This window comes from Rhynchophorus ferrugineus, unplaced genomic scaffold, assembly GCF_030347505.1.
Source record: "Rhynchophorus ferrugineus isolate W39M unplaced genomic scaffold, kcgeb_rfMv2 rfM4, whole genome shotgun sequence".
Taxonomy (NCBI): Eukaryota; Metazoa; Arthropoda; class Insecta; order Coleoptera; family Curculionidae; genus Rhynchophorus; species Rhynchophorus ferrugineus.
Window position 1 is genome coordinate 3,487,260 of NW_027472583.1, and position 15,243 is coordinate 3,502,502.

General features: G+C 32.9%; 1 protein-coding gene and 1 long non-coding RNA gene across 5 annotated transcripts in view; one reads left to right on the plus strand and one right to left on the minus strand.

Moving 5' to 3' along the window:
• The window catches only part of sick (sickie), a 307,284-nt gene that overhangs the window by 106,915 nt on the left and 185,126 nt on the right, over positions 1-15,243 (plus strand). The gene's annotated exons all lie outside the window — the stretch shown is intronic.
• Positions 12,811-15,243, minus strand: part of LOC143196559 (uncharacterized) — a 126,123-nt gene continuing 123,690 nt past the window's right edge. Inside the window, exons 3-4 of the long non-coding RNA XR_013005761.1 lie at positions 12,920-13,005; positions 12,811-12,846 (exon numbers count right to left, since the gene is read on the minus strand). This is a non-coding gene — a long non-coding RNA (uncharacterized LOC143196559). The remainder of the gene's footprint in view (positions 12,847-12,919; positions 13,006-15,243) is intronic.

Here is a 15,243-nt window from a genome sequence, read left to right on the forward strand (position 1 = left end):
CGCGGTGAAGCACTTCGGTGGTTTTATGTGGTTTTACGTGGTACCGAAGAAAAACTGATCGATTTACGTCATAATTATAAAACGGTAGTATTCCGTTGGAATTTTCATTATATGTGTATTAATCGACTTTTTGAAAAAAATTATTGTATATGTTTTTGTTGGAATATTCACAATAACGATACATTAAAATAATTGAGAATGAATGTTGAAGGATATGTTTTTTTTTCGGAAATTCATTACTTTATTATGAAAACAATTATAGTATATGTTATTGAATTACTAGCTGACTCGGCGAACTTTGTACCGCCTAATAGTCCCTACTTTTCTTTTCAGCCAACCTCTTTATAAGATCAGTTGAAAAGTCCCGGCATATCCTAGTAAAACACATTTTTTTGGCAAAATTAGTTTTTTTATTCAACATAATTCCCTTCAAGTGTGATTATAGCGACTCTCCAACTTTTCGATACCATTTTTGTAGCATGATTTGTCCTTTGCTTCAAAATAGGCCTCAGTTTCGGTGATCATCTCATTCGACGAAAATTTTTTACGAGCGAGAATACGGTGGATGAGGAAGTAATTCGAAGACCAATTCATTGATTTTTGCCATCATTTTCACTGACTTGTGACAAGGTGCATTGTCTTGGTGAAGCAGCACTTTCTTTCTTCAAATGAGGCCGTTTTTCGGCGATTTCGTCCTTTAAACGGTCCAATAACGCTATGTAATAGTCGCTGTTGATGGTCCTTACCTTTTCAAGGTAGTCAATGAAAATTATTCCAGCGCATCCCAATAAACAGACTCCATAACCTTGCGAGCGGACTGTTGTGTTTTCCCACGCTTTGGAGCAGATTCATCGTGTGCAGTCCACTCGGATTGGACTGTCGATAGGACTTGGGAGTGAAATGATGGAGCCATATTTCATCCATTGTTGCAATCTACGTTTGATCATCTTCAACAACTGCTCCGAATTAGATTAAAAATATGTGAAAACTTTGTATGTGCCTTTGAAATTTGAGTATTTTCTTCGATCACCTCGGAAGTACACTTTTTCTAATATAAAAAGAATTTTGAAAATCGGTCCTCAGTTGACGGAGAAATTGGCGAAATACATTTAAAAAAATATGTACAGCCTAACATAGAACCTCCTCCTTTTTCGGCTAAAAATCTGTCTAATGAAACTAGTGGGTCCGAAAATTGTAACTATAAAGCCTAAGTTCTAAAGTTAGGCCTAAAAATATAATTTAATGTAGTAACCTCAACATACATTTACAATTTTACGGAGAGATTTTAATGAAAATAAACTATAATAAAAATTTATTTTTAATTTACCTGTACCCGTATCTACCTCTATAAATATTTGCCGGTGTTTCTAAATATTTCAGCTCAGAGGACTATTTCTGTTTTATCTTTTTTTCTCTTGCTAGCAGCTCTGCGGGCTTTTGATGTTTTGCAACAACATAATAAATAAACAGGGAAATGCAGTGTTGCAGTGATTTAAGGGGTCAGCTCGACTCTAAAAATAACCCTCGTTGCCCCATATTCTATTTCTGTGTATCACCTTTCGATTCATATAGTCTTGTAATGAAAAGGTTTGTTTGTTTTCCACGTATATATAGTTTTTATGGGAATAGTGACAGCCTTCAATACAGTGTTTTAAAAAGCGAATTATTTACTGAATCATCAATTATTCAAGTGTTTTTTTTTATAAAATATCCTTTGTTAATTAAAACTTTTCGATAGTTCTTACTTAAAAAAAAGATTTTATGCTTTTTTTGTTTGCCTTTTTTATTTGGGTTTCATTTTTATCAAATAGGGTTTATCTGGATTGGACCTACAGTTTAACTTGGGCTCCAAACCACAGTCCTCCGCATTGAGTCTACAGACTGGAGATTGACGAAGTTAGAGGTCATCCCAAAAGATATCCGGTCTTACACAGCCTGGTTGCTGGTGTGACTGAAGTGGTTTTTCTTGGATTTCACACGCTTGTCTATGGAAAAAATATTATTTTTGAACCACGTCATCGAATGATATATAAAGTTTATGGCAACCATGCTTCATTGATGTTTTGCAACATGTGAATACTGGTTTCAACTTTTTAAAAGTGGCGATATAACTCCATGAAACTACCAGTGCACTACGCGAAAAACAGCCTGAATATAAGCAAGGTCACATCAGTGTTATAATATAATAACTCTCGACCAAATGTTGCAAAACCGGTGAAAGCATACTTGAAAGCATTCAATTGGGAAGTGGTACCTCACCCGCTGTATTCTCCAGATCTTGCCCCTTCTGATTGCTATTTCTTCTGAGCCTGTAACCTGTCTGAGCAGCACTTCATTTCTTATGAAGATATCAAAAGATACATTATTCTTTCGAGATAGAATCCGTAAATAGCCTAAAAGATACGAAAAAGTAGCAGCTATCGATGGACAATACTATGAGTAAGATACATTGTATCATTTTTTCACAATAAATCTTCAAATAAAAAAGATTTCTTTAAAACTAATTTATAGACCTAATGATATGTTATTACAATCATCTATTTATTACACAGGCTTGATAGTGCCTAAATTAAAAATAATAATTAAATAAAAACATAGTAACTGTTCTCGCCAAATTGATATATTTTAAATAATAATTTTCAAATGGTCAAATGATATATTAGAATACATTATTATTAACTGATTTTATTAGTCAACCTGTTATGCAATACAGAACAGCAAAAATTGGTCAAAGACCTTGTTGTGGTGACGACGATATGTCTAGTTCGAATATATATTTTTTATTTCTTAGAATATTTCGATCATCACATATAATTAATTATTATATTCACATATAAATGGAATAATGGTGTTTGGGTATTTCTTATAAAAAAACTGTCGCAATAATATTGTTTTTAATGATATTCTTATTAAGTTGGTTATACGAGGAACGCTTAATAAGTACCCAACATAGGCCACGGATTGCGCTGTAATAAGGGATCCTTTTCGTAAATATAACCGACAGGAGCAATTCTACTATTCTAGTAAAATGACTATTATGATTTTAAAACAAAGGAAAAAAATATCAGGCAGTGTTAAAATACTTGAGAAAATATAATATATTTGAGATAAAGCTTAATGAAGTTTATGAGGGTTTTGCATGCTTGTTACTAACCATTATTCAATAAGAATTATGTTCTTGATAGTCAATAAAAAATATTCATTATCATTTGTAAAGGATGTCCTACAGTTTATATAATTTCTACAGTTCCATTTTAGTTTTACTTGATTTCCTTTTTATTAATCAATCTTCTATTTTACGAGGTACAAATTCATTGTTTCTCTAATTCTGTTATTAATTTCCATCTCCAGCCTTCCATTACTTTAGATTTTTATATCCGGATTCTTAAAAGTTTTTATTTGTTCTACTTTTACGTCTTAAATATGTTACTTAATATACTGTTAAATATAATACTTAATTTGTTACTTCTTTTTGCTTTTATTTATTATCATGTCGTATTACTTTAGTATCATTTTCCATCTGTTTAAGATTTTCTCTAGATGTTCTCTCCTATCAGTTGTTATTATTCATCTACAAAAGCGCCTAACAGTATTTTTTTTTTCATATTATCCTATATTGCCCGATTCCTCAAGCAGAATCAGCTAAATACCAATCCATCTTGACGGTAGATTAAATTGGAAGCATCACGTTAGACAAAAAGCAAAACACATTCGAACCAAAATAAAACAACTATACTAGTTAGTCGGAAGATACTCTCAACTTGATCTAAAATCAAAGAGGTTGATCTATAATATAATTATAAAGCCAATTTGGACCTATGGGCTGCAAATATGGGGTGGCACTAAAAATTCAAATCAACTAGTCATACAGCGCTGTCAAAACAAGGTTCTTCGATTGATTACCAATGTCTATCGCTATGTAACTAATGAAGAACTGCACGATGACCTGGAAATCAAATGGATTTACGAAGTTATCCAAGATTTCGCCTTGAAACACGAAAGAAAATTACTAAATCATACTAACGTGGAAGCAATACAACTGCTGAAAAACAAAACAAACAAAACGAACAAAGCCATACGAACTTATATAAAGTGTATACATTTAGTGTAAACTATAGCTATAACTTAATAATTAATAAATAATTATAATTTTATAATTGAGGAATACATACTGATGTATTTTCTCGCACACGTCGTGCTTGTTAATTAATACAAGTACATAGGAAAAGTAGTAATAAATTAATTGTAAATTAAGGTTGTACTAAGCGTATCTAATAAAGATGTTATAAAAAAGTCCTGTTTTGTATATTTGTTATTATATTATGCATTAATATTATTAACAGAGATGGACTTAAACTTCCGTTCAGTCCTTTTACGGTTTGAACACCACATCAAGTGTTGACCCATTTGGCAAATATTTTTACAGCAAATATTAACAATATTTTTAATATATTTTATACATAATTTTTCCGACGCCTGATCCATTATTTAACTGTCATAGTTCTAAAGATGTAGCGCATTGCATCACAATGCATTATTACAGAATTATTGAGCCATATATAAAAGTGTGAGTAGATGAAATCATCGTTTCATTGTACCATAATTTTTATTTGGAATTAATTATCATCAGCGAACCATCACGATTTGTTTGTTGACATATGGTGTAACAGTGATTTTGTGAAATATTGGTCAAAGACCTCGTTACAGTGACCATGCAGCGAGCTCATGCAAATTATTCTTATTTTTTAAAGGTTTCTCCGAACAATTTCATCATTTTAAATCGCCTTTCGAATTGGACGTTCTTTTTTATTGAATAAAGTTGAGGATATGCTTTGATTTTACGTGCGTCATTTTACTAGACAAGGCGTTGTAATATTAAATGAAGGAAAACAATTTTTGGTGTTTTTCATATTCATCCAATAAATAGACAGTATGGACAAAATAACACGAACGTCTGGCATATGCACAATATTTATTTATTAATAAGGTTGAGTTGAGTCACCATTTCCATTAAGTAGAGCTGCAATTATTCTCGTAATATATTCCTGAGGCGTTTGAATAGTTTCCAATGGAATGCTGCCCTATTCTTGTACCAAAACAAGCTTCAGAGATGTTGGAGATGAAAATCTGCTCTTCAGTATTTGCTCTAAAACTCCCATAATGATGCCATTTCATAATGACTTCAATGGATCATATTACGTTCTTCTAATTATAAAGTCTCCAGGTTTAATTACACTTTTAGAAACGTATGATTATGATGATCCCTCATATCTCATTTTTCGGGTTTAATTTCAGCGATTTAAAAGTGGCAATTTTGATGTCAACTTAGAATGAAGAAGAACCTGAAGGAACATTGGTAGACAAGAAACTGGAAGACTGACCAAAAATTCAACTAAAACTCTCAATGACTTTCAGACACCTGAGTAGTTGATGAACCAATTGTTTGCAGATGTTTAAATGCGAATGATCCAATAACAGAGAACCGATATTGTTTTATACAAAGCCACTTCCATACAGCTTCAGCTTCCACCTTGTCTTTCACTTTAAATATTGAACATATAAAATATCAGATATTTAAGCCACCTTTTACAAGCAGTTGACATCTTAAAATCTGCCGTTGAAAGCACATATTACATTTGTGACTATTGGGGGAGTTATTCTACAAATATTTTAATTCAGTAAGTCCTTTTAAGCCTCTTGAGAGCCATCTCACATCACAGTGTAAAAGAAGATGTTCGTCATCACTCACCAATTTCTTTGCACAAAAGAGAGAATAATCTTGAGTTCAGTGGAAGAGGTCTTATGAAGTTTATGAACTTGATACACTCTTACATCGTTGCTGTCAAGATTAAATACATTTTCTTGACAACCAGTATCTTTCTATGAATGCTGCAATGCGTCCATACACATTCCGGCGCTACAACTGTTACCACTAAATAAAGCCCAGTACGAGTGCCTGATATTGCTGCATTCAATGTTATTTTTATTGATATAATCATTAATCAAGTTAAATATTCCTTCGGCTGTCGTTGCTGTTGGCAAAGATTTACAAAACAAAACTTCTTTATAAGTATTTTTCTCAAAATCATATGGTACAAAACATGTCCCATTGGCATTATCGGATATGTACTTTCATTAATTTGTAAATAATGACATGATTTCAGATTGCTTACGACGGATTTTGAATATAATCTGCTATATCCACAATCCTACGTTTTATCTTGTTATCCGAAAGCGCTGACTTGACTTTCACACTAATAACATGTGGATTGCCGAACTTGGCAATCAGTTGTGAAATTTTATAAGAAGCCACGACTAGATTATGAGCTTGAGTTCCTTGTGAAAAAATAAACTGCATATTAATTTCCTCTTATTTAACTCTTTCTTTTTATTTGCGAAGAACTCTTTTGTACTCAGAATGTTTTAGTTTCAAATGCCACTGCAACTTTAAAGGTTTAATTCATTCGTTTGATAGCTCGACACTGCAGATTCCACATAATGGTTTGTTATATGTGCCTTCCATAAAGCCGAATTGAATGTAATGTTCAAGATATTATCGGATTCATGGTCCCCTTTACCTGTTCATCGTGCATCCATTTGTTAGAATCGATATTAGAACTTGTACTTGACTGTACTAGCTCATTATCACTAAATTGTTGTTGTGACGCGGTATTTTATTTTGATGACCCGGTACCGGGTCGCAATCTAGCAAATGGGAAACACTGCCTTAGATGAAAGAAATATTGCCCATCGACGTATACAGCACAAATAACATCTTATCTTATAAACAGCTTTCGGTCGCTCAGGTCTAAAATAGTGTATGCTTAAATATAAACGGTATCAATAAATCAATCCTCGACCAGCGGTTTGGTTGGCATTCCCAAATCCAGAAAGATTCGGGGATAGCAAACCTGCTATCCTCTCTGATCTGTCCTTCTAGCAGACTTCCCATCTCCATCAAATGCTTATTTTAAAATATGTTAATTCGGTCCGTATTCCTCTACGGGTCTAATGTCTACTTACCAGGTTAAACGGCTTCAAGTTTTCCAAAATAAGCTCCTCAGGAGAATATTAAACGGTCCATGGTTTGTCAGAAATAATCAGATTCATAGGGAAACTGACACTCCAGAAATCAAGCTCTTCATATCTCAATCACTCCACAAACAACTCAGCTCAAGTTCTTCTGAAAACGCGCTTGTTCGCGAGCCGGTCGACATTCTGGGAGCTTAGCACCGCGTCACCGCCAAACTCCCCCTCTTTTCAGGGCTGAAACGACCTCATCCGTCGCTACAGTCATAACTTTTGCCCCCATACAACAGTATCCAGTTGTATGTTAACTCAGGTTCGCGAATCAATAGAATCGCCAGGTCCTCGCACCCAATAACGGCTGCCCGATCAGCGAGTGCCATATCCCCAAATTTAATGCAGTAGCAGTAGCGATCCACGGGGTCAACTGTGAGACGGTTTCGGTTTATTGGTAAGCCCAGAGGCAGTCCCACATAACCCGGTCCAACTCGTCACTCCAGGGTAAGTCTCCGCGACCAGGTATGCGTCATGCATTCCACCGCATGGTTTCAGGCCAGAACAAAAAAATAATAAAATAAATCACTAATTATTTAGTGAAGAACAATTTCGATGGCAAAATATCAGCAGACGCGGCGAACAAAAACAGTCTTTTAGAGCCGAGAGCATTTTACCGGATGTTAACTCTATAAAGATCGATGAGATTACGGTAGTAAAATAAAACTTTATTAATAGATCAAGATTGTTTTACAAGACGGCCGCTCGCGTATAACGCCGAATCGATCCAACAAGATAAACAGTGTACGGTTAACGAAAAACAAAACAAAAAAACGGTGTAGTATACGGGCTGGCCGATGCTGGATGGATTTATAAAACGAGAATGAATGGAAATCAAGTGTACACGGACGCGATACTAGAGGGGTCGACAAAATAAAAATATTTTGATTGAAGCTTTCGCGAGAACAGTTCGTAAACTTGGGAGCGAAGAACGATGTAAACAGTCGGTGGCTATAGGCCGAAAATAGACGCTCGTGAAATATTTCCAGACAATCAATCAATGGCAGTAGATGAATCAGCTTTTTCCTGCAAATAAAATTAAAACTCTGTGTGATGTGTTAATGAGATTATTTTTTTATTTCCTCAGGATATCGGAGAAATACCTAACGATTTCCTTTTTTCGACTTCGTTCAAACGAAGTGTATATATATATATATATATATATATATATATATATATATATATATATACACTTCGTTTGAACATATATATGTATACCATCAAATTGCTCATACAACATCTACTGTGGTGTCCACTATGTGTCATCATGCTAAATAAGGTTCCAGCTCCAGGTTTATAACAGGTCAATTGAAAAGTCCCAGGCCTGATACATAGATGAAGCGTAATAAACACGAGTTTTTGCGTCGATATGTGACAATAGATGAAACATGGCTCCATCATTTCATTCCGAAGTCCAATCGACTGTTATCTGACTGGACTGCATACGATGAACCTGATCCAAAGCATGGGAAAACGCAACAGTTGGCTGGCAAGATTATGGCGTCTGTATTTTGGGATGCGCATGGAATAATTTTCATTGACTATCTTGAAAAAGGAAGGACCATCAACAGCGACTATTACATATCGTTATTGGACCGTTTGAAGGACGAAATCGCTGAAAAATGGCCGCATTTGAAGAAAAAGAAAATGCGGCTGCACCGTGTCACAAGTTCATGAATTGGGCTTCGAATTGCTTCCTCATCCACCGTATTCTCCAGATCTGGCCACCAGCGACTATTTTCTGTTCTTAAATCTCAAAAGAATGCTCGCTGGGAAGAAATGTTCGTCGAACGAAGAGGTTATCGTCGAAACTGAGGAATTTTGAAGCAAAGGCCAAATCGTACATTCATTCCGTTTAAACACAAAATTCTTATATACTTGTATTCTTAAATGCTTTATGCTTGCTATAAATGCTTTTTGAAAATATATTTCTTCATTCCAAGCCCACTTTTCCACTCAAAATTATTTCAGGGAAAGAAATGACAGAGAGGAAGAAATCACAAGACAAAAGTTGGATACTTTCCTTCAAAAAAGCTTTCCTATCGAAATTTTTCTGCTCCAGTCCTACTTTTCAACAAAAAAATATTAAAGACCCAATGAAAGAATTCTCAAATAAAAACTTCGATACTCTATTTTGAAAACCCTAGAGTTTTAATATCGATATTTTGATTTGAAACTCAAAAATTTGGTACTCTCTTTTAGAATTGTCAATATTTTTTGAAAATGTCGATATATCGACCAAAAAATATTGACATTCCTACCTCAGGTTATCATATGAGAGTAATAATTAGAACTATTCAAAATATTTTTCAGGCTATATACTATCTGAAAGATAAGAAAATGTTGTTTAAAGTATTCATGAATGTCTAAAAAACATTTTATTAGCACCCTAAGCCATTTAAATTATAACAATAACGATTGTTATAACGAACCTATATTTTTATTTGTTTTAAGATTACATAAAGTAATATTAATAGGTTTCTAACCCTTCTTATAGAGTCTCCCGTCACCCAGCACTTAAGAGTAATCATTTTTTACCTTGAAACCCTAATACATGAATAATTCAACTTTAAAAAGAGTGGCAAGAACGATTATTTGAATAACAAAGCACTTTAAAATTGCACATTAATGAGATCGTTGATTTTAGTCTGAAAAGGTAATCAAAACTCTTTACGATCACAATTGACTATTGTGCTGGGTTGGTTCAGATTAAATCTAATGAAGGTTTCGTGATCATTTATGCTATATAACTAGACTTTTTAAATATGTTATACATTCATAAATAATATGTTAAAAAGTTGGATTTTGTCGAGTGCATATTGGGAACACTACTTCCGTGTAAATATTTCTCAGTTTGCTTGCCAAGTTTTGTAAGTTATATTGGCACGTCGTTGTTGCTCAGTTAGCAGGAGCGACTGCGACGAAGGAAGCTAAATTGTTTAATCTTTCACGAGTAATAATATCCATAGTAGCGTTATTGAACCGTTTGAAGGACGAAATAGCCGAAAACGGCCGTATTTGAAGAAATAGAAAGTGCTACTTTACCAAGACAATACACCGTGTCACAAGTGAGTGAAAACGATGGCAAAAATTCATTAATTGGGCTTCGAATTGCTTCCCCATTCACCGTATTCTCCAGATCTGGCCTCCAGCGACTACTTCCTGTTCTCAGATCTCAAAAGAATTCTCGCGAGGAAGAAATTTTCGTCTAATGAACAGGTGATCGCCGAAACTAAGCCTTATTTTGAAACAAAGGACAATTTGTACTACAAAAATGGTATTAAAAAGTTGGAGGGTCGCTATAACAGTGTATCACCCTGGAAAGGAATTATGTCAAATAAAAAAATTGCCAAAAAAATGTGTTTTACTATGTAGGCCGGGGACTTTTCAATTGACCTGTTATACTTTTATATGCAGCATTGCATATTTGGAATGATTAACATTTATATATATAATCTTCTGGTCTGAAATGATGCAAAAAACAAACCTCCCTATACTTATGTACGAACTCATAGTTGAGCATTGCTTTATATATTGTTGTTTAATATTAAAAGCCCTTTCTGGTCTGGAGCATGATTATTTGGAAAATAATGAAATTTTTTGCAAATAATGCACGTTTTACATCACGAAATATAAAACTTTTATTCCTTTATAACATTTAAACAAATAATTTAAGTAAATGCTATGAAAAATCTTAAAATATAAAAACCATTTCGTTAAAATAATACATAAAAATAGAAAAAATATTTCAATTTTTTCCTTGTAACATATTATGGCCAAAAAATTTATCATCATCATTTATTAATAATAATAATAAGACAGCAGTTAAATGTTGTTGATAATTTATTATTCATGTATAATTTTTCAATATAGTGCTTGTTTATGATAATAAGAGTTGTTCAGCTGGTTACCTTCACAATGTTTACTACACGTATTCTGATTCTGATAGTAATTATCCCAAGTGTTGTTATAGGAGGTCTTTTTCAAAACCCCGGGTTTGTTTTGGATCTTCCAGTGGTACTTGTGAACGTCCTTAATCATTTTTGCGAAGATCAACAACGCTATGAAGAATCGGAACCCACCGGGAAGATATTCGATGAACCACAATATGGGAAATAACATAGTTCTGAGGTCAATCATAATTTTCTCGTCGTATCATTTGAAATTTGTTTCGGCCGACTTTTAACGTGCGTTCAAATTAATTGACAACTGTCAAGCTCAATTAGACAGCGTCGTTTTCTGCGATAGGTGAAACTATCAAAAATATTTTAATGAATTTATAAGTCCCAAAAATATATAGCCGAAATTGTAAACAATTCGGCATTTCTAATGTTTTTTGACGTTTTAAATGATGTAACTAAAATAAGATTTGATCATTTTGCTGTTAGATTGCTGCTGGAATACTTAAGGAGAGTAACTGAATATGGGCTATCATTTTGTTTTTGGCCCAAAAGTTAACTTTTAAAAATCAATATTTTGTTAACGTAACATTAATCAGTTATATATTTTTAGACATCACGGTAACATTTTTATATTTCTCTTGATAAACTATCAAAAGTAAGCATTGAACAACATTTCAAAGTGGATTTACGATGGGACGATTTGTCCAGATCCCGATTTTTTCTTGATTCTTTTGATTTAGTCGGTGCCATTTTAAAAAAGTAAAATAAAGCAACACTATTAACAAATGTCTATATGGCAACTTAAATAATAGTACCTGAATATCGGTTGGCCCATATTTAGGTCACCATAGTGATAACCAGTCCATATTCCAAAAAAATTCTTAATTCTATTTTACTTACCTTGCGAAATTTTGAAATAGCGGCGAAACGTCAACGTCTTATTCTATTGATATCTCGCGCTTAACTAACTGAGGTAGAGTGATTTCGTATTTGATAGAAGATAGTCGTTTGTTTGATCTTTCCATTGTTTTTTATTGATAAACGTTTCTAGTCCATACTAAAGCACTAGCCCACATTTAGTTACTTTCTTCTATCAAACATGATAAGTAAAGTATCATTAAAAATACTAAACAGGTTTTCACTATACTGCTAATATATAAAAATAACAAACTTATTCTGAATAAAACTTAAAATATTTCTTTTATTGTTTTAGGTAAGTTCTTGGTTATCCCATCTAGTATATAACAATGTATACTTGAAAACGTCAAACAGGTAAGTTTGAATATAATCATGTAATATATTGTTACCTATTAATATTTTTTAAAATTATGATTAAGCACTAATTCAAATAAATATTATAACAAAAATAATCAGAGAAACTGTATTAAAATGTATTCTATATTATAGTGTGTTTGTGTGTTAACGGTGTTATTGGCATAGTGCTTCTTTGCATATATTATTAATTCATCCTCTTGTGGTCTTTGGTCAAACAAAATAGTCACATAGAGTGGCGATTAAGAACGACAGAACAGTCCTCCTACGAGAGTGGTAATCTTACATAAATGTAAAAATATATTAATTAATAATAATTATAAATACCTGAAGAAGTATTATCTGTAAATAAAGTAAGAAGTTTTATCATAGTAACTACCTGAGTATTCTGTGCAACAGAGATCGGAGCAAGATATAACGCCATATTTCATAAATATCATACATAGCTTCAGTAAAGGACTGACTGTTAACAAAAAGAGTTGAAAAATCGATTTTAAACCTTTCTTTAATTATATGTAAATTCTTTACCTTAACTTACCCTTTATCCTTAACTAACTTCTTTCTTAAGGAGTAATGTGAAGCCGACACCAACCTGAAGGCCAGAAATCGATCAAGAGAATGTTACCATGAATTTTTTGGGTCGCAAAAATATTTTTGTGACTTACTTGCAAACTAGTGAAACAATAAAGTGACATGTTTATTTAACCTTTTGAGTGTATTGAATTTAAAGATTCCAGTTGGGATGAAGGACCTAAAAAAGAAATACATTTTTTTTTCTTTGTTGTTGTTGACTTATTGATGGACATTTGAAAATATACGTGCAGTAGTGGTTTATATCTAAAATTAAATATAAAATAAAAGAAAACAGAGTAAAATACAATAGAAAATATATTTTTCTGAATGCATTGACTCTTGTGTACTTTGATTTTCATATACGGCAGTCATGGCTACTAATCCAAAATTGCCCCTTGTTTAGATAATTTTTTGGCCAATTTTGGGATTCTAACCAAAATTCATTTTAACAATAAGTTTTATCAGTTGGATGTGCGCTCAGTCATGCATCCTGCCATGTTGATGTAACATATTGCCTTTATAGACCCGCCTTTACTGAAGAACTGAGAAGTCCATCACATAGCCGGGGCGTGAAATGTTATTAAACACAATGAAGAAAAAAATTGTTTAATAATGGTTGGCCCATGTATCAAGAAGATAGTGTGGTAGATGGATAATTGTTGAATAAAAGTTGCGTGACAACAACCGCCCACGATATACCTAGAAACAAATTGATTAGACAAGAGTAATGTTGTTAAAATGTTAAAACTACAATTCTTCTTCAATGCTTTGTGATAATACAGATGCACGATTTTAATGGGCGTGATGAGACTAATTTTTTAAATATAATGCGCAAAGCTTTAACGCATATACTTTATCCGTCAAATATTTTTAACAGAAAAACTGAAGCGACTTCAAAAAATAAATAAGGAACTCACTAAAAATTAAAAAATAATCAAACTTAGATGTTTAACACAAACAATATTTCAAAATAAAGTATGTACATACTAATCATTCTAATAACTAAATAAAAATAGTCAAAAACTTTATTTAACCTATCTACTACACGTATTTTATATTCTCCGATATACACAGAAGTTAGCTTAAAACCTATTTATTCATTTACAAAATTATTTTAACTACTACCAACTACTTTGATGTCGGTGCCGAACCCTAACAGTTATATTAATTTAGATTTGTTTTGTTGTTAATATAATTTTTTTGTATACGTCCCAAAATTAAATTATTATTTAGTATATATATATTATTTTAAAATATGTTTTGTGTTAAATATTTAAGTTTAACTATTTTTTAATTTTTTGTGAGTTCCTTATTTATTTTTTCAATTCGGTTCAATTCTTTTGTTGAAATTATTTTGTTTTTCTCTTTTTAGTATTAGATATTTACTCAATAAATTACGCTGTTATTTTATTTATTATTACATTGGGTAGGCCAAGTAAAGTTGCAACCCGTATAAGGATAAGCAGCTCTTCAGGCTTCGGTGTCCGCTACCTAACGTAGTTGATTTGACAACTGTTCTAATTAAACAACAACAAAAAGTTATTGTGGCAGCTAGGAATCGAACCTGCGACCTCCGTTTGTGGGCGAAACGCTTTAACCATTACGCCATAGAAGCACTTGCCTACAATATTTCTACGAGCTCTTATAAGCTCGTATAAGCTTATAAGCTTTAGTTAGTGCTTAAACAGCAAAGTGACTGGCTTTTGCACCGAACGACTTCCGTCATCCGATTTTCCGTTACATCTGCTCAGCAATAACGTTATACACATATATCTGATTATTTTAGATAAAAAAATATGTGAAAACTTTGTACGTGCCTTTGAAATTTGAACCATTTCCACCAACAGATTCTGATTTGGTTCCAATGGGACCATCTCGGAAGTGCACAATTGACGGAGAAATCAGCGAACGTACATAAATATACATCCGAACATAGAACCTCCTCCTTTTTCGAAGTCGGTTAAAATTAAGGTTTTGAAAGAAACGTTGTTTAAGAGGATAATTGAACATGATATTACATGACATTTTGCCCAAAGATAAATTTTGTACCCGGTGTGTCACTAATTACTTTCCGGTTTTTGCGACAGATTTTTCTAGCCATAACTATGCAGTTGATATGTCATTTTATTCTATTGGTAGTAACCTAATAACCAAACCAATATAACCAAACTATACAACTTATATTCCGCCAAAATAACAGCGTTATAGATATATAATTCCTTGAAAATGTCGAATACTATGTCAATGTCAAAATATGCATTTGCAGTACGCATTACTTTTTTGTTTCATTAAAACAAAACAGGCGCTAAAAGTAATCGTTTACTGATAGAGATTTACGGTGAATCTGCTCTAACCACAAGAACATATGAAACGTGATTTCGACAATTCAAATGTGGTGATTTCAATGAACAAGACA